Genomic DNA, 18473 nt, shown 5'->3' on the forward strand with positions numbered 1-18473 from the left:
TCTCTCTCTTACACACACACACACACACACACACACACACACACACACACACACACACTAGAGAGATAGAGGATGATGATGATGACCTTCATAAGTGTGGCATAGAATGTGCCAACCAAATCTGTCTGTCTGTCTGTCTGTCTGTCTCTCTCTCTCTCTCTTACACACAAACACACACACACACACACACACACACACACACACACACACACGAGAGATAGAGGAGGATGATGAGGATGACCTTCATAGGTGTGGGACAGAATGTGCAAACCAAATCCCTCTCACACACAAAATAGACAAATAGATTAATGAGGAAGAAGATAACCTTCATAATTGTGGCATAGAATGTCCAAGCTCCTCCTGACACACGAAAAATAGAGATAGACAGATGACGATTATGAGAGATCGATGATAGATACATAGGTGATAGGTAGATCATAGATAGACAGATGACCGATAGAACAATCGATAGATAGATAATGATAGATACATAGATGATAGAGAGAGAGGAGAGGAGATGTTAAAATGAAAAGAAAGAAAACTCATTCCATTTGAATGGCTGTTTAAGTTGTTTTCCCTATGGGGTAGTTATAAAAATGCTTCTATGAGCATACTTGAATGTCATTCAGTACACACACATATGTGTTCCTCTGGCATAAAGACCTAAATTAGAAATGTTAGCTCCTAAGATGCATATAAGCTTGACTCTGTTGCTCTAGTTTCTCCACATAGAAACCTTTTACTACAAACTAGAACTTATGTCATTACTTTGTATTTCATAGCAGGAGAACGTGTCATTTTCAAGGTTAATTAATAATTCTTACAAATATATTCAGAACTTCATGATAAATTTTGCTAAATTCCATTTTGAGTACAGTAATTCTGCAGCACATATGTATATACATATTTATGAATATAACAATTTACAGATAAATTGTTATATTTGTCGTATTAGTGAATTTTATTTTATATTATTTTGCCATATGATGAGTAACTCCTTCCACTTCCTCAGTTCCGATGGTATAGAATGGAAAGATAGTACTTTTTCTGAAGAGACATTATTAATTAGTTGCATAATATTTAATGCTATTTTACTCCTTACTTGTATCATAGAAGCTAGACTATTGCCTGCCGTGATAAGAACATATGATTTAAAAGAGTAAGAGACTCATTCACAATAGCCAGAATGTGGAACAGCATAAATATCCATCAGCTGATGAGTGACAGTATGACATATACACATAATGGAATATTACTGCTTCGAAAAGTCCTGCCACTTGTGAAAACATGGGATGAGCTGAAGATCATTATATTAAGTAAGGCAAAGCCAATCAAAATACTGCCCAACGTCACTCATATGTGGAACCTAAAAAAGCTCATCTCATAGGAGCTGACCATAGAATGGTGCTTACCAGAAGAGAGAATAGTGAGAAGCTCCAGGTGGATGGAAGTAAGAAGTCCTGGAGTGTGATTATGTGCAGCAATAACTCACTGTATCCCTCAAAAAGCTAGAATAAAGGATTTTTAAACGTTTTTACTATTAAGAAATAATAAGTGTTTGAAGACATAGTTACATTTTTTAAATTTTATTTTATTAATTTATTCATATTACATCTCAATGGTTATCCCCTCCCTTGTGTCCTCCCATTCCTCCCTCCTTCCCATTTTCCCCTTATTCCCCTCCCCTATGACTGTGACTGAGGGGGACTTCCTCCCCCTGTATATGCTCATAGGGTATCAAGTCTCTTCTTGGTAGCCTGCTATCCTTCCTCTCATAGTTACATTTTTAATATTTGGTTTGTGTATGCATGTGCTCCATGTGTGTGCAGGGGACCATGGAGGCCAGAAGAAGGCCTTAGCTCCCCTAGTTGTGATCTACCCAGTATGAACATCGGTTCTCTTTTAAGACTTTTAACCACCAAGCCTTCTCTCCAGCTACAAAATAGAGCTATTTAAACTAATTTGAACAATATACAATGGATATGTACATCACAACATCACAGTATCCAAAAAATATGTACAGTGCTTTTATTTTTTATGTGCCGGTTAAAATAAATTTAGTTTGAAAAATAAAGCATTAAAAAAAGAATACAATCTTGTAAATATTAAATGAGGATGATCATAAGAGATTGCTAAGGAATGGACTTGGACTGGGGCAAGGCTCACGGTAGGGAACCATTATAGATTACTAGATAAGTAAAGGACTCAGATGAAGTATGTCAGTACCAAAACATTAAGACTACACTTACAGAATAGTGTGAGTCAGTATTCATGAGGAGATGTGAACGAATATCTACCCATCCCAAATAGTTATCTGACAACAGACCAAAGTATGGTTACCACCAAAGTCCAACTTGGTGAACCAATGGGTTTTATTGGGGCTATTTACAGGAATATGGGTAAAGGGTTACTCACAGGATCAAAAATGACCCCCCAAAAAAAGCTGTGTCATCAAAGCCCATCCCACTATGGGTGACAGCTCACAAAGATGGAAGCCTGGAGTACACCATATGACCTGCAGGCAACTCAACATGGAGGGACACCTTTCCCAGTAGCTCAGTTGGTCTACGCCTCTTCTAGGCAGCTCAGTTGGTCTTTGTTTCTTCTAGGGAGTGTATTTTGTACGTGCTTCTTTCAAGTAGTTGGGCCAGTCTGAGTATGACTCTCAGCATTCTTTTTACTGTTTTTGTACTCTTGAAGAGGGAAGGGTCTAGTGAATATGATCAGTTTCAGGGACTTCCGGGAGCTATTTCGAGTTATTTACCTCCTCTCTTAATGAGATTCTCTCCAGGATGGAGTATTTTACCTCCCCCTTAGAACGTCCTGTTTTGTTTTGTTTTGCTTTTTTCATCTCCCTATAAACATCCTGTCTTAAAAATATCCTGTTGTTTCACTTCCCTTTTCACATCCTGTGTCTTAAAAAATTTCCCTCCAAAATGGAAAGATTTTTAATCTCAAAAGAAACCACTATACAAGGTTGAATAACAGAAAAACAGGAAATGAAATGTCTTTTGAGGTCACTTACTCATGAACTTCATCAGAGTATTACAAAGAGAACACTCAGGGTTATTAATTTTGCTTCTAAACAAGACCATAAATAAATGTATAATAAAGCAGAGTGAGCGAAAGATTTTTTAAAAATTTGGATTTGTGATTGATCTCAGCTTTCCCCTGGGGGAAATATGTAGTCAGATTTTTTTCCATTCATAAAAAAATCAAGTAAATACTAGTATTTATATCAGTGTGAGGGTTCATTTTATGTGTCAACTTGACTGGGCTGAGAAATGTTCAGATAACAGGTGAACCATGATTTCTAGGTGCACCTGAGGGGATGATACAAGTTCTTACTCAGTATAATGAATACAGAGAACTACTCCCACCGCTGCAGACGGTTGTCATCCAGCCCCATGAAGGTCTGATAGAATTTCAAAGGCGCAGAAAAGCCACCTGTTGGAGGAAGCCTGTTTACTTTGATGAGTGCAAGAAGGAAAACGAGAGAAGAAAAGGGACCAGGGGCCCATAATTCCCTCCAAGGAGAACACTTTCAGTGATGCAGCTTTCCTCTATTAGATAGGTCCCATCGGACCAAAGGTCCCAACACGAGTTGGATGGAGTCTTCTTTTTCTTTCTCTGTTTGACCACTGATATTGTCACCTCCACAACCTTTAAAACCACCTAGGAGGCAAACCTCTTGTCAAGTCCCTGAGGGAGTTCCCACACTAGGTTCACAGGGACAGAAAATCACACCTAAATGCAGACAGTCCCATTTCATGGGCTGGGTTTTCGATGTAGTTAAAAGGGAAAGTAAACTGAGGGCCGGTGTAGCTCTTTGCTTCCTGACTGTGGACACAATGTGTTCAGGCCCCTCAGGTTCCTGCCGCGGTGCTACAGGAACCACCATGGACTGCACTTTCAATCTCTGAGCCGAAATAAACACTTCTTTTCCTAAATTTGTTTTTGTCAGGAATCCTGTAACAGCAATGTCAAAGGTGACAATTTGGGACATCTCTGATTGCTTCTGGTTCTCAAGCCTTAGACATCTTCCCAACCCCAACTTCCCAGTTCTTCTGAGACTTACAACATCAGGTCCTCTGGTCCTTAGGCCCTGAAGAGTCAGACTAAAGCATTTTCCCTGGTATTCTTGCTTGTACATAACAGATCATGGAGCTTCTTGGATACCACAATCCTACTCTGGGGAGGTGGGTCATGGGCATATTACTTACCCTTTCTACCTTCCTTTCAGGTATATATTTTTCTAAAAAGTAGTGAGTCTTCAATTATTTTAAACTAACATTTCTTTTATATGTATTTTATATCATACATGAGAGGCACATACTTGCCCTTGAATCAATTTTTCTATATAGTGTAAGGCAAGGACTGATTGAACTTATTTTTGTCACATATGGATGATGTTCCAGCATCAATTATTGAAAAGATATGATCCTTAGATCTCTGTCTCCCACCTCCTCCCCTACCCCCAACACACACATATTCTCACATGCATAGATCTATTTCTGGAGTCTCTAATTTCATTGATTCAGATGTCCATCCATATTTATGTGCATATCACACTGTGATGATTATGATAATTTTATAATAAGTCTCAAAATCAAGTACTTGTAAATTTTCAAACATTGCTGCTCTTCAAAATTATTCTGACTGTTGTGGATTATTTTCATCTCCATAAAAATTTTAGAATCATCTTGTCAGTTTACACACAAACACACGTGCATGAGCACGCACGCGTGCACACACACACACACACACACACACACACACACACACACACCATTGGTATTTTTTATCAGGACTGCACAGAATCTCAAAATTAATGAGCAGAGTAAAAAAAAAAAAACCTCATCTTTAAATTATGAACATTTACAAGCCATGATCATGACATATGCTTGTACATTTTAGAAGTACAATGCTCATGTGTCCCTAGTTTGATCTCTAATATAACAGTGGTAAGGATCAGGCTTTGACATAGCTCAGTGGCAGAGCATTTGCCTAACATGCACCAGGCCCTGTGTTCTGTCTTCATAGAGTTGACGTTCTATTAAAAGGACAAATGCAGCTTCCTTTCTCCATCCACCTCCTCTCTCTTTTTAATACACCCTTACCACTTACCTTTCTATCATATGATGATGTTGCATCAAGGTCCTCCCTAAGTGCAGGTCCCTTTTCAAATAATTTTTAGCTTTTGATATTCAGGTCTTACATATTTGTTAATTTTATTCTTCATTGGTTTTAAGTCACCAAATAGTACTTCTTTATAAATTTGACTTTCTATCGACTTGTTGCTAGCATATAGAAATGAAAGTAACATTTATGTATTGATCATATATGATAGGATGTTGCTGTTTGAACTTAGGAGTTTCTAGTAGTTTTCTATAAACTTCCTGTGATGGTTAATTGTAATTGTCAGCTTGATTGAATCTGAGATGAACTAAGAGACATGACCCTGTGTTGGTGTATGGCATTATTTCCTGGGATTATCTGAGGATGGGGAAGACCCTCCTCCAGAGCGGACAGCACTGTCCAGCAGCAGTACAGAACGAAAGAGCTCTGAGGGGAAAGCAATGCTGCTTTTGCCTGCCTGCCTTCACTCCCTGTTGGTGAGTGAATCCACTCTGTTACTGCTGCTACCGCTGCTGACATTGGTACCCAGCTTCTTCAGCGTTTCAGCACAGACTGGAGACAAGTGTGGCTCCCCAGGAATCCTTCAGGCCTTCAGGCTGAATGGGGACTGCCAAGACATCTAGCCTTGTGGTCTGAGCAGCTGTTGGATTCTCTAGCAGGCACATAGCCAGCGCTGTGTAAGTCACGTTTTAAAAAATTCTTCTGTAATATATATGTAATATGTGCGCTCACTGTGTGTGTGATTTCATCAGCAAAAAGGAAAAAAAAGGAACTATTTGATTTTCTTTTTCTTTCCAGTTTGTATGCATGGACTCCTTTGCGTTGTTGAATTGGTTAGAACTGACGGAGATGATCAGAGAGGAAAGGGCGTTTCACCATCAAGTTGAAAGTTAACTGTAACGTTTTTGTTGCTACCTTTCTGTGACACTGAGAAAGTCTCTCCATTGCTAGTTCGATCACAACTGTTATCATAAATTTAGCTTGATTTTTGTTAAAAGGCCTTTTCCCCCCCATATATTGGAAGTTATTTGCCTTTGTCCCATCAGTTTAGCAACTCACGTCTGCTTATTGTTTATTTCTGTGGCTGTGCATATGCCACAGAGTGCATGTGGAAGTCAGAGAATTAACTGTGGGTACTGGTTCTCATTCCCACCACTGCGAGTCCCAGAGATCAAACTCAGGTTATCTGGCTTGGAGGCAAGTGCCTGCACCCGCTGACCCACCTCACGGGCCCATCAGGTGATTTTTTTTTTTTTTTTTTTTTTTCATGTTGAACTAATCTTGCATTCCTGAGTAAGTTCATTTGGCCATTCCACATTGTTCTCTTTATATACTGTTAACTTTTATTCCTTAAGGGATATCATTTATCTCCTCATAAAAGATAATACTCTATAATATTATTTTATTTTAATGTCTTCTTTTTCAGTGATATCTTGTTCTTATAGAATGCATTAGAGAGTGTTCACTTTGTTTTCTGAAAGGGGTTGCGTAAAATTGATCCTTTCTGTGTCTTAAATACTTGACAGATGCCACCTCTGGACCTCGAGGGGGTTTGATTGGTTGTTTTTGCATTTTTCCCCATGGGAAGGTCTTTTGGTTTTAAATGTCTTTACTGGATTTCTGATATCATCTGTGTCCTTTAGTGAGTGAGCTCAATTTGCATAAACTGTTGTATGTGTTGGTGTCAAGTCAATCACAGTATCTTCTGATGTCTGTCAATGTCTAATAATGATGGCCTTTCTTTTGCTCCTAATGCTGCTATTTTTGCCTAGTCAAATTCGAGCCTTGTTGACATTCAGAAAAAAACTCAATGTCCTGAGTTGAGGTCCTCTGCACAAGTGACTAATGCTCTTAGCTGCTGAGCCATCTCTTAAGGCCCCAGGCCAGCATTCTTAATGTTTTAAAAGTAACCCCAGTGCAAAACCAAGATAATACCCATTTGTAGACTCTTGACGCTGGTTATTCCTCTTTCACACCCACTTTGTATGCCATCTCTTCATCTACTTCTCATCTGTTCACCCAACATGTGTTTTGTATGCAGTCTATGGAAAGCAACATACAAACTGTAGAGTCACAAGGTCTTTGTTCTTGTAGAGTTTATACTTAGGAACTGAGAAGGTGTCACAGTATCAGATCAGGTGTGCTAGAGTCTCCCTCACAGACAAACATTGGGTGATGCATAGGGAGCCTTGTGAAAAAGTGGGTAGCATAGAAGGACCCGGAGGTGACAGGAGTGCCACAAGAAGACCAACAGAGTCAACTATCCAGGGCCCAGAGGGATTTGCTGAGATTGAAGCACTGGCCAAGCTTTTTGGTCACTTCCCCCTGGTGGGACTGCCTTGCCAGGCCACAGGGGAAGAGGACCCGCACAGTCCTGATGTGACTGCATGGGCTGGGGTGAATCGGGAAAGGGGGCTCCCCTTTTTCTGAGGAATAAGGGAGGGGAAAAAGGGTGGGAGTAGGAGGTGAGGAGGAATGGGGCTACAACCAGGATGTAAAGTGAATAAATAAATATTTATTTTTTAAAGTAATGTTTCTGTGGCCACTTTCTTGCATTCTCTCTGATGCTTCATTTGTGCCATCTAAGACCAGCAGAGTGTATTTGTCTTATTAGGTGCCTGGTCTTTTTTTTTAGACATGACCTCATTAGCTTTTAATAGTTTTCATATTTTATGGCACAAAAGACATTTAAGACTTAGTGTAGACATTTTTTTCTTGTTTTTTGCTTTTTGTATTCTTTTTTAGGTTTTTTCGAGACAGGGTTTCTCTGTGTAGCTCTGGCTGTCCAAGATCTTTCTCTGTAGATAAGGCTGGCCTTGAACTCATAGAGATCTGCCTGCCTCTGCCTCTCAAGTGCTGGGATTAAAGGCATGTGCCACCACTGCCTAGCCGGCTTTTTTTTTTTTTTTTTTTTTCCTTACTCAGATTTTAAGTAGATATTTCTACGGAGGAACTCCTTTTATCTACGGTATTTTTGCTACCTAGGCTGCAAATCTTTATCTTGAAACACCTAAGCGTGTACATTCCAAGAAGGTTCATAATGATGCTATCAGTCAGGTACCTAGGCAAAGAGACACTCTTTAAGATGCTGGTCTTCAGCAGCAATCATAGCCCTAGCGTTTGGTCACAGTAAGCAGTTACAGCAGGCAGCACCCTCCGGTATTGCAGCTCTTGTGTAAGCCTAGAGTATGAGCCCTTCCAGGTGGGGCAGTCTTAGTAGACTGTGGATTCCTTAGCCCTCAGTAGCAGCTCTCATTGCAGCTTCCAGGCCAGTGGTCCTCAGCCTTCCTCATGCTGCGGCCCTTCATGTGTAATGACCTTCCACACCTCCCACCATAAAATACTTCAGAGCTGTATTTTTGCGACTGTTGTAGATCATAATGTAAATATCTGTGCTTTCCAATGGTCTTAGGTGACCCCTGTGAAAGGGTCAATCAACCTCCAAATGGGTCAAGACCCACAGGTTGAGAACCGCTGGTCTAGGCAGTCACAGGTATTGAAATTTCTCAGCCCTTGGCAATAGTTACGACACGTAGGACTGGCTAGCTCTCTGGGACTCTTGCAGTGACCAGTGCCTGCAGTTTCTCTTTAGCTCTTGGCAACCTTCCGGACATCAGCAGTACCTTCAGTATGACATTAAAGAACTTGTCAACACTAATAGCAATTTTTTTCAGATTTAAACAGTGTTTTACAAGTGCTTAATAGGCCCGGTGTGGTGGTGCACGCCTTTAATCCCAGCACTTGGGAGGCAGAGGCAAGTGGATCGCTGTGAGTTCGAGGCCAACCTGGTCTACAAAGCAAGTCCAGGACAGCCAAGGCTGACACAGAGAAACCCTGTCTCGGAAAAAAAAAAGTGCTTAATAGACACTCAGCACCCCAAGAAAAGATAGCCCCCCCTCATCTGTTTATATGGTAGAAAAAATCTCCACTACAATTACTCTATCTTGAATATGATATCTTGAGATATATTTCATATGGTATTATCAAAGACAAAAGGGAAAATAGGCCAGAGTTGAACTTGGAAACTATAAGGGTTGGTAAACAGGTGTGGTGCAATGTGAAAGAAAAGTAAGCAGGAAGGAACCACATGAATGTTAACCAAATGTCTATCCTTTGGCAGGTAGTGGGTTGGGTTTCATACGGTGCCTTATTTGATTAGACAAACCCAGTTCCCATGTGGAGTAATCATATTCCAGCCCAGGAGTGCGAAAACAGAAGTTCCAAGAGTTTGTTGAAGGTAATGTCACCAATACACAAATATTCTTTGCCTGAGCCAGAGGCTTTTCAACTGGTTTCATTAAAACAAAAAATCAGACAAAAAACAAGCACAAAACAGAGCACCCAAAAGTCAGTAATCTGAGGTGCTGTTCTTGATTGTCCACTTGACTACACCTGGAATTAACTGACGCCCAGGAATGCAGAGCACACCTGTGAGGGGATTTTGATTAACTTGAAGTGGGAAGGTCCACTTCTTACCCAGGTGTTTGAAGTGAGTAGGCACACCTTTCTCTAATCTGGGTCACGCCTCCCGCTGGAAACCTATATAAGCACATGGAGGAAGGTCGCTTTTGCTCTTTGCCTGCTTGCTCTCACCTTGCCAGCAAGTCCATGAGCTACTTCTCCAGGATTCTGGTGTAGCCTGAAGGCCAGCTGAGACACCTGGCCTCGTGAACCGAACAACTACTGGATTCTTGGACCTTCCATGCATAGGCAGCCATGGCTGGATTAGTTGGACCACAGCCTATAAATCGTTCTAATAAGTCCCCTTTCTGTTTTTGTTTTGGTTTGGTTTTTCGAGACAGGATTTCTCTGTGTAGCCTTGACTATCCTGGATTCACTTTGTAGACCAGGCTGGCCTTGAACTCATAGTGATCTGCCTGTTTCTGCCTCCCAAGTGCTGGGATTAAAGGCGTGCGCCACCACCACCCGGCTATAAGTCCCCTTTCTCTATGTATACATAGAGATCCATTCTATAAATTCTGTTACTCAAGAGAACACTTATCTATACATAATACTGCCAAGAAAAATACATATACACACGTACACACTTATTCTGTTTTAAATTTTCAGCTTGCTGAGCATGTAGGCTTATGTCCTCTGCTACATCTAGGAATTTTTGGGGGGCATTATTTCTTGTAAAATGTTTTCTGCCTTATCTCTATTTTCTTTTCTTCCAGACTCAAATGGTATAAATATTCTGTGCATCCTCCTGATCTCATGGGCCCCTGAGGCTTTGCCCGTTTAAAATTTTCAGCATGTTTTCTTTTCATTGTCACATTAGTTCACTTCTGTGGCTCACTGCTTCTCTGCTGTCTCATTGTTGAGATCGTCAACTGACACTCATTTCAGTTGTATATTTTTCTGTTCAAAAGTCCATTTTAGCTTTTGGCTCCTCCCGATTTGGCAAGCAGCTACCTTGTTGCCTGCAGTGCCAGCTGCATCCCTAAGGCATGATGGTGAGGGAGAACTGTTTGAGTTAATCTTGTATGGAGTGCCTGGTCACCAAACCTGCTTCACACTTCAAAGAGAGCATTGTTACCATCAGTGCATCTTCCTTTGATCTCAGCTATATGGTCTCCCCCGTTCGGGTATGATTCCACTCACAACTAGTCCATGCCACAGTCAAGGTGAAGAGCAAGAAACTTGCAAGTAAGGGAAAGGCCATCTCCTCTTCCAGGTTTGAGAGTTTGTGACTGAGTCATAGACTCGGGGTTACTACTGCTGTGACAAGACACCATGACCAAAAGCAAGGTGGGGAAGGAAAGTGTTTACACCTCCACATCACCAGTCATCACCAAAGGAAGTCAGGACAGGAACTCTAACAGGAACCTGGAGGCAGGAGCTGGTGCAGAGGGATGCTGCTTAACGGCTTGCTCTCTGTGGCTTGCTCAGCCTGCTTTCTTATAGAACCCACCAGCCCAGGGGTGGCCTCACCCACAGTCAACTGGGCTGTTCCTTACTATTCGAGAAAATTCCCTACAGGCTTGTCTGCAGCCAGATCTTATAAAGACATTTTCTCAATTGAAGTTCCCTCCTTTCAGATGACTGTAGCTGTGTTAACTTGACATAAAATTAGCTAGCGCAGTCCACCAACATCAAATGGGGTAATGATAATGCCAAGTACGTTGTGAACACTGCTGGTATCCTTAGAAGAGGTGGAGTATCACCTAAAGGGTGGACCTGAAAGATCATCATTGTCTCTGCCCCTTCTGATAATGCCTTCATATTTGTGAGGGACTGAACCCTGCCTGAGGAGGGCAAACTTGCTCATTACCCTTCTGGGCACAGTCATCCATGACAACTTTGACATTATAGAGGGACTTATGACCACAATCCATGGCATCACTATCACTCAGAAGGCTGTAGACACTCCCCCTCCCCAGGGAACCTGTAGTGTGTTATCTATAGGGCTCAGAATATCCTTTCTGTGTCTCCAGGGCTTCTAAGGTCATCTAGGAGCTGAATGGTAAGCTCAGTGGTGTGGTTTTCCATGTGCCTGACCCCAACATGTCAGATTTTCTGCCTGGAGAAAGCGGCCAAAATGGCGACATCAAGAAAATGGTAAAGTGGGTATTAGAGAGCCATCATAAGGCATCCATAGACTACACCAAGAACTGAGTTGGCTGGCATTATCCTCAACAACCACTTTTTCAAACCCATTGTGTGATAGCAGAAATGGATACAACGTGAAGGTGATAGACATCTTGGTCCATATGGCTTCCAAGGAATGACACTGCTGGTCCATCCATCCCAGCAAGAACACAAGAGAAAGAGAGGTCTTTCAGTGACTGGGGAGTCCATGCTCCTACTTTGTCATGTGCCACCAATATATTCCTTGTGCTCAACCTTATGCCTCCCAACTGGTTTTTGTTTTTGTTGTTGTTGATGATGTTTGTCTTTGTTTCTCTGTATGCTGGATAGTTTTATGTCAGCTTGACACAAACTAAAGAAGTCTGAGAGGAGGGAACTCAAGAAAATGCTGTAGGCCAGCCTGGAGGGCATTTTCTTTATTATTGATTGGTAGTGAGGGCACAGCCCATTGTGGGTGATGCCATCACTGGGTTCTATAAGACCGCAGGCTGAGCAAGCCAAAGGGAGCAAGTCAATAAACATCACCCCTCCATGGGCCTCAGCGTCACTCCTGCCTCCAGGTTCCTGCCTGTTTGAGTTCCTGTCTTGATTTCCTTTGATGTTGAACTGTGATGTGGAAGCATAAATTGAATCAACTCTTTCCTCTCCAAGTTGCTTTGGCCATGGCATTCCGTCACAGCAGTAATAACTCTGACTAAGACACTCTTTTATTTTTATCTCTGTGCGGAGATATTTACTGTTTTGGCAAGGCTTCATTGTCTTCATTTACTGGAACGAGAGTCATTTGTTAATGACTGGTAGAGGGCGGTGCAAGTGCTGGCTTTCCATTAGGGCTGGTTGACATACCACACATGAATCAGATCGAGGCACTTCATTGCTGGTCCGCACAAGGCCTCTACTCTCGCCATAGGGCAAGACTGGTGTCTCTGATGTTCATGTATCCTTGTGAGCAGCCATAATACAATACTTGCACTGGGAAGCTTTTCAGAAATTAGTTTTATCACAGCTCTAGAGACCAGGGAGCCAAGACCAAGGTTTTGTCAAGGCCTTGTTTACAATGAGAACTCTTGGCTTTCAGATGGTTGCTTTCCATTGTGCACCCAAAGTGAAAGGGGGCCGGGCTCTCTGCTGTCCTTTCTCATTAAAACACCAATCAGATGATATTAATGACCCATACTTGTAACCTACTTAGAACTTATAAATAACTTATTTCGCCTATATCTCTACCTCCTATAGACTATTTCTAAATACATCTACATTAAGGTGTTTAATATGAGTTGGGGGAAGTGCCATTCAGCCCATAGCAACCTGGATAATTGTAGGTCTTCTCTTCTGAGCCTCCTCCGACTTGACTGCAAAGTGAGTCTGCGCTGTTCATTGCGGTGGTCTCCATTGTCTCTCAGTGTCACAGGGGTGATAGGACGTTACCCCAATTAGATTACATATGAGTTATTTATCAGAATATATCATATCCATAGAGAAGGCAACTGTCAGGCTGGGAGAGCAGGCCCTGGGCAAGGAACTGCTTATGGCTTCTAGGTGTCCAGATTAGTGCAGCTAACAGCCAGCATAGGATTGAAAGGTGAATTGCAGAAAGGAATGCATCGCTGCTGTCACCTTGATCTCAGCCTTGAGAGACCTTTACGTGAGGACTCAGCTAACCTATGGCCTGACTACCGATCTCCAGAAGCCTCAAAGAATAAAAGCATGAGGCTCTTAGCCACTGCTTGGGATCGTTTGCTGCAGTGCAATAGGAAGTTGACACACCACTTACGTTTCCAGTTCGTAATCTAATCCTTCGCTACGCTCTGTAGTATACCGGTGGCACAGACAAGTAGCAAATGTAAACGTTTTTAGACTTGTTTCATGATTTGGCTTCTGCAGAACCTCACAAAAATTTGATGCCCTTCTTGCCATATGAAGCAAGTGGGCTTATTGGAGACGAGTCTCAGCTGCCGAAAGTTGGAGGAAACAACAAAGGGTAATAAAATTTATCAGAGAAGATGGTAACAGATGGACTGTAGGCTTAAAAAAAAAAAACCAAAAAACAGAATACTGGAATCTCTAAGGTGAATGAATCTCTTATGACTAAACAGAGAAGACAGGTTTTATAAAGTATACGGAGGGGGGGAAAAGCCAAGTTGAATTTTCATGAAAAAGATTGAAAATAAAAAGTTAAAAGGCACAAATCTATGATTAGCTAAAAAAAAAAAAAAAGCACATCTGTGCCAAGAACTTAATCAAGGAATAAAATGGAACAATTTTAATAAGGCAGATAGTAATGAAATGTCTCAACTTACAAAACACAGGAGAAGAGGCAATATTTCTACAGTGCAAATAACGTGAATGCTGGCATGAGTGCTGAAAGAGCACCCAAAAAAGAAAAAAAAAAAAAAAAAAAGCCCCAGTTTCCAGCCCAAAAACACAAACCTGTCAGTTACTTTCTGCCCATTTCAAAATTCCAAAAGAAACTGGGTCCAAGATACAGCGTGAGTCTCCTGCTAGCCAAGCATGGAATTATTTTCTCCTCAATTAAATGTTCTCAGTGAGCTGCAAATGGTTCTTTTGTCACTAACCACTCCAGGTGGGCCTTGTTAGCTCCCAGTTTACTGCCAGATTGTTAGGCCCACTGCTCAACTGAGCACTGTCACTTCCTCCTCTTCCCACACTTGCTACCTCCACTCTCAAGTCACAACTGCTCAACACTCCCCCTCTTCCCTTGGACTTCTACCCCCTTGTGGGCCTCCACATGGCTTCACACGGTGGAAACACAATTCTCCAACCCATGTGACATCGCCCTGTTTCCTATATATTCTCTCCCAAAGGCTTGGATCTTTGGGTAAAGAGATTTTGAAACTATTTTGATGAGAAATTGAAGGACCACAGGAACAGGATCTTCTAATCAAAATCATCTCGCTTTGATATCAAAAGATCCATGGCCCTCTCATTAAGCATATCTCTTCTATATGTCTCTGGGTCTTGACACCTGAGAAACTACGAATTATGAATACAAGAAGCAGAGAGGATGGCCCCCGTGTCTGCACAAGTGCTGCCCAAAAGCTGTTACTTGGGAAACAAGAATTGACTCTTGCAGGATATTTGATCCCATTGTGAACCCTGAGATCTGTAAAAACCTGTTTCTTGCTGGGCGGTGGTGATTCATGCCTTTAATTCCAGCGCTCGGAAGGCAGAGGCAGGTGGATCACTGTGAATTTGAGGCCACCCTGGTCTACAAAGTGAGTTCAGGATAGCCAAGGATACACAGAGAAACCCTGTCTCGAGAAACCAAAAATAAATAAATAAATACCCAAACTTGTTTCTTGTTTGGCATGGTTGAGCCCTAACACATATCTTTAATCCAAAAATTTTCTGCTTCTTGTAAAGGTGTGGTTCAGCCAGCCCTAGCACACACCTTTAATTCAAGAGTTTTCTGTACACAAGATTAACCCAAGGACAAGAGGCAGAGCAAGAAACCAGCTGACAGGGATTAAACAGTAAGAGGGACTTTGAGTTGAGGGGTATTTAAAACAGCATGTTTAAGAAAAGGAGTGCTAAAAAAAGAAAAGAGGTGCTTTTGGCTTTTATCCTTTTGAGCTTTGAACTAGCAAGCTTTTGGCTTGAGTTTTCCCTCCTGGAATGTCAGCTGGACTGGCAAGCATTTTGGGTTTTATCCTCTGAGACTTGAGCTGAGCAGGAAGGTCAGCTGGGTGCTTTCTCTGCCTCTCTAAGCTAGCAGGTTTTCACCCCAGCAACTGGTTCCTGAGTTTTCTTTGGTAAATATCAAATGGTTGGGATTTTCATTCTTTAAAACAACAATTGAGGGTTGGGGGAGAAATCCAGAAATGCAGAGTATTCAAGCCAGCATCCTCAGAGGCTGGAGAGGCTGGAGAGTTTGTTTGTTCCTTCAAACAAACAAAAAACCCCTGTCATCTTGGGGGACTCAACTGTACAAAACAGTTTCTGTTGGGAAGGAAGGACAGTCAGTGGGGAAAGGGGAGGAGACAACATGCTGGGCACAGTCTTCCTCATGCAGGACACACGTCTTTTCCCCATCTTTGACAAGAACATCACCAGGAACTTTGGAAGTGTCTATGACTTCTCTAGATAAACATTACTTTGCTATAAGCTGAGCCCCACCTTATCCAGTCTGGTATAATTGGGAGCCATCGGATGTTGTGGGTTCTATAAAGATTATATATATATATGTATATATATGCATGTATGTATATATTATATATATCTGCATGTATATGTATATATATTATGTGTGTGTGTGTGTGTGTGTGTGTGTGTGTGTGTGTGTGTGTATGCAGTTAATATATTAATGATTTTAGTATGGCTTTTCTTCAGAATTTACAATGCCAAGCAAAGACAGGTCAACAGCTCCATAAAGTTCACTCACCCAGAAGCATCCACTGTTAACAGTTAAGCCCACAAAGATGTGTCTAGGTAGTGTCTTTCCTTTTGCTATTGTTAAATAATTTACATTTTATTGACTTCCTAATTGATTTTTTTCAAGCTAAATTTAAGGTCACGCCTCTAAGTTTGATGTGCTATCGTATATCATACAGGATGAATATGAAGAAACACAAACTGGTTGTGCCCAAAAGACAGATTAGAGTATGTAATCATCTCCGTAAGTTTGTATATATAAGGTTCTTATGAAGATAAAGGGGACTGCCAGATTTTCTGAGACACTTTTCAAAGTTAATAGTCATAAAATATGCGTTATTGTAAATATATACATTCTAGACTTTGTACCTCTGATACAGCCCCAAAATTTGCCTTCATAACTATTATACAACTAATATACTGAATAAGATTCTGTGTCTTGGGTGAAAAACAACAGACCTATAAACATCAAGTAGATAATTACTACAAAATACAGAAATTAAAAATACAAGCACTTTAAAAAGCAAACACAAAGATCATGTAAATTCAAAAGTGTTTAACTGCTTTTATTTTGGGTCATTAAGATCCTATACAAACCGAGCGTGATAGCACAGGTCTGTAATCCCTGCCATGGGGAGGTGGAGGTGGAGGATCTCTGAGTTCAAGGCCAGCCTGGTCTACAAAGTGAATTCAAGGACAGCCAGGGCTACATACAGAAACTCTCTCTCTCTCCCTCCCTTCCTTCCTCCCTCCGTCCCCCCCCTCTCTCACTCCTACCTCTATGCAAGTTTGTTCCTAGAAGCTAATGCATTACTAGTCTCTGCTAAGGAAAATGAGTCTAAAAATGAATATGGTTTTGGTATTTAAAAGTTTACCATTTATATAAAAGTCTAAAGAGACCAATAATACCCAATATCTTTAAAAGATAAAGACTCTTAGGTGTAATCAACTTTATCAATGTCTATCCAGGTATATTTAATATACACACAAGGAAAATATACACACTGTAATTTCTTATAAAATATCAAGTAGTGGGTAGATGTAAGAGATGGTCTCTTCATTTGAAAATTATTTATTTACTTATTTATTTATTTGAGACAAGGAATCATGTATGTATCCCTGGCTATCCCAGAACTTAACTATATAGCCCAGGCTAGCCTTGAAGTCACAGAGATTTTCGTACTGCTGGTCCTAAATACTGGACTTCCACGGGAGTGCCATGGCATGCACAAACCAGCACACATATACACATACAATGAATAAATTAAAATGTTTTTTAAAACGTTTAAAACTAGAGCATTTTAATTTTCAAATCTATACATAATTTTTGGAAATCCATTAGCATGACACTCCCACATCTATGGACAGCACCACATCTGAATGCATCTCCTAGGAGGTCGAAACTGTGGGGTTTTTCTTTAGTCATCATAGCACCTAAACAGTGCTGTGTGTATTAACATGTGTCTTGATACTTCAGTATCCTATAGTATTTATGTATGAACCATCTCATATTAGCCCATATACATGGGATAGACAATGGCAAGTAATACACACATTCAAATTATATATATATATGATATTATGTATGTGTGTATGTGTGTATGTATGTATGTATGTATGTATGTATGTATGTATGTATGATCTCAAAATCACAGACAGGCCACTGACTTAGGTTGGCGTTCTTGAGACTTATTTCAATATTTACCATGACCTCAAGAAGGTTTACTGAATCCACAAGTTAATTGATAATTAATATTGTTCATCTATTTGCTGCCATCTCTAAGAAGACGAATTCCTGACACTGCGTAAGATCTGCTACATATGGCATTTGGCAAGGTCTGAACAATAGGCACGTGATGGTCTTAGTGCTGCATTTATGGTGTGGTAGATGGTGCAGAACTGTTCCCCGAACATCGAGTTTATGTTAAATATTAAAGTGGTTTCCAGGGGTGGCAATAGAAGATAGTGGCATGCCTATGGTTTGGAGTGAATGTGATTGTTATGTGTGTTAGCTGTCCAAGACCGTTGCATGCCTATGACTCAATATTAGACTGCTCATGTCTAAACACTATAGCGTTCTGAAGAGTTGAGACACATATGGAGAAGATCTATTAACAAAATTCAGGCACAAGACTAATAAGCCTTAATAAATATTTTAAAAATAAAATACAGTCCATCTGGGAGAAGCATAAGTTTTATTTCCATTCATTAGGGTGAGCCACTCACTGACTCACAGTTCTACTTCTACTAACTTGGAAAAATTCGTCACTCTGTGTGGTGACTTGAGCATTGCAATTAAGGGTCTCATGTTTGATTTGCATAATTTGTGAATATTGTCCATATATATTAGA

At 40.9% G+C, this 18473-nt stretch overlaps 1 protein-coding gene across 2 annotated transcripts in view; it reads right to left on the minus strand.

Annotated features, from left to right (window-relative positions):
- Adss2 (adenylosuccinate synthase 2) overlaps window positions 1–18473 on the minus strand; it is an 832666-nt gene that overhangs the window by 325223 nt on the left and 488970 nt on the right. The window contains exon 14 of one of the 2 annotated variants that reach the window (XM_051147968.1): window positions 10432–10442. The exons of the other annotated variant lie outside the window; for it this stretch is intronic. The gene's annotated coding sequence lies outside the window, so the exon portion shown is untranslated. Of the gene's footprint in view, window positions 1–10431; window positions 10443–18473 lie in introns of those variants that run through there. 2 annotated transcript variants of the gene reach the window in all.

The sequence above is a fragment of the Acomys russatus genome, chromosome 6 (genome assembly GCF_903995435.1).
Source record: "Acomys russatus chromosome 6, mAcoRus1.1, whole genome shotgun sequence".
Lineage (NCBI taxonomy): Eukaryota > Metazoa > Chordata > Mammalia > Rodentia > Muridae > Acomys > Acomys russatus.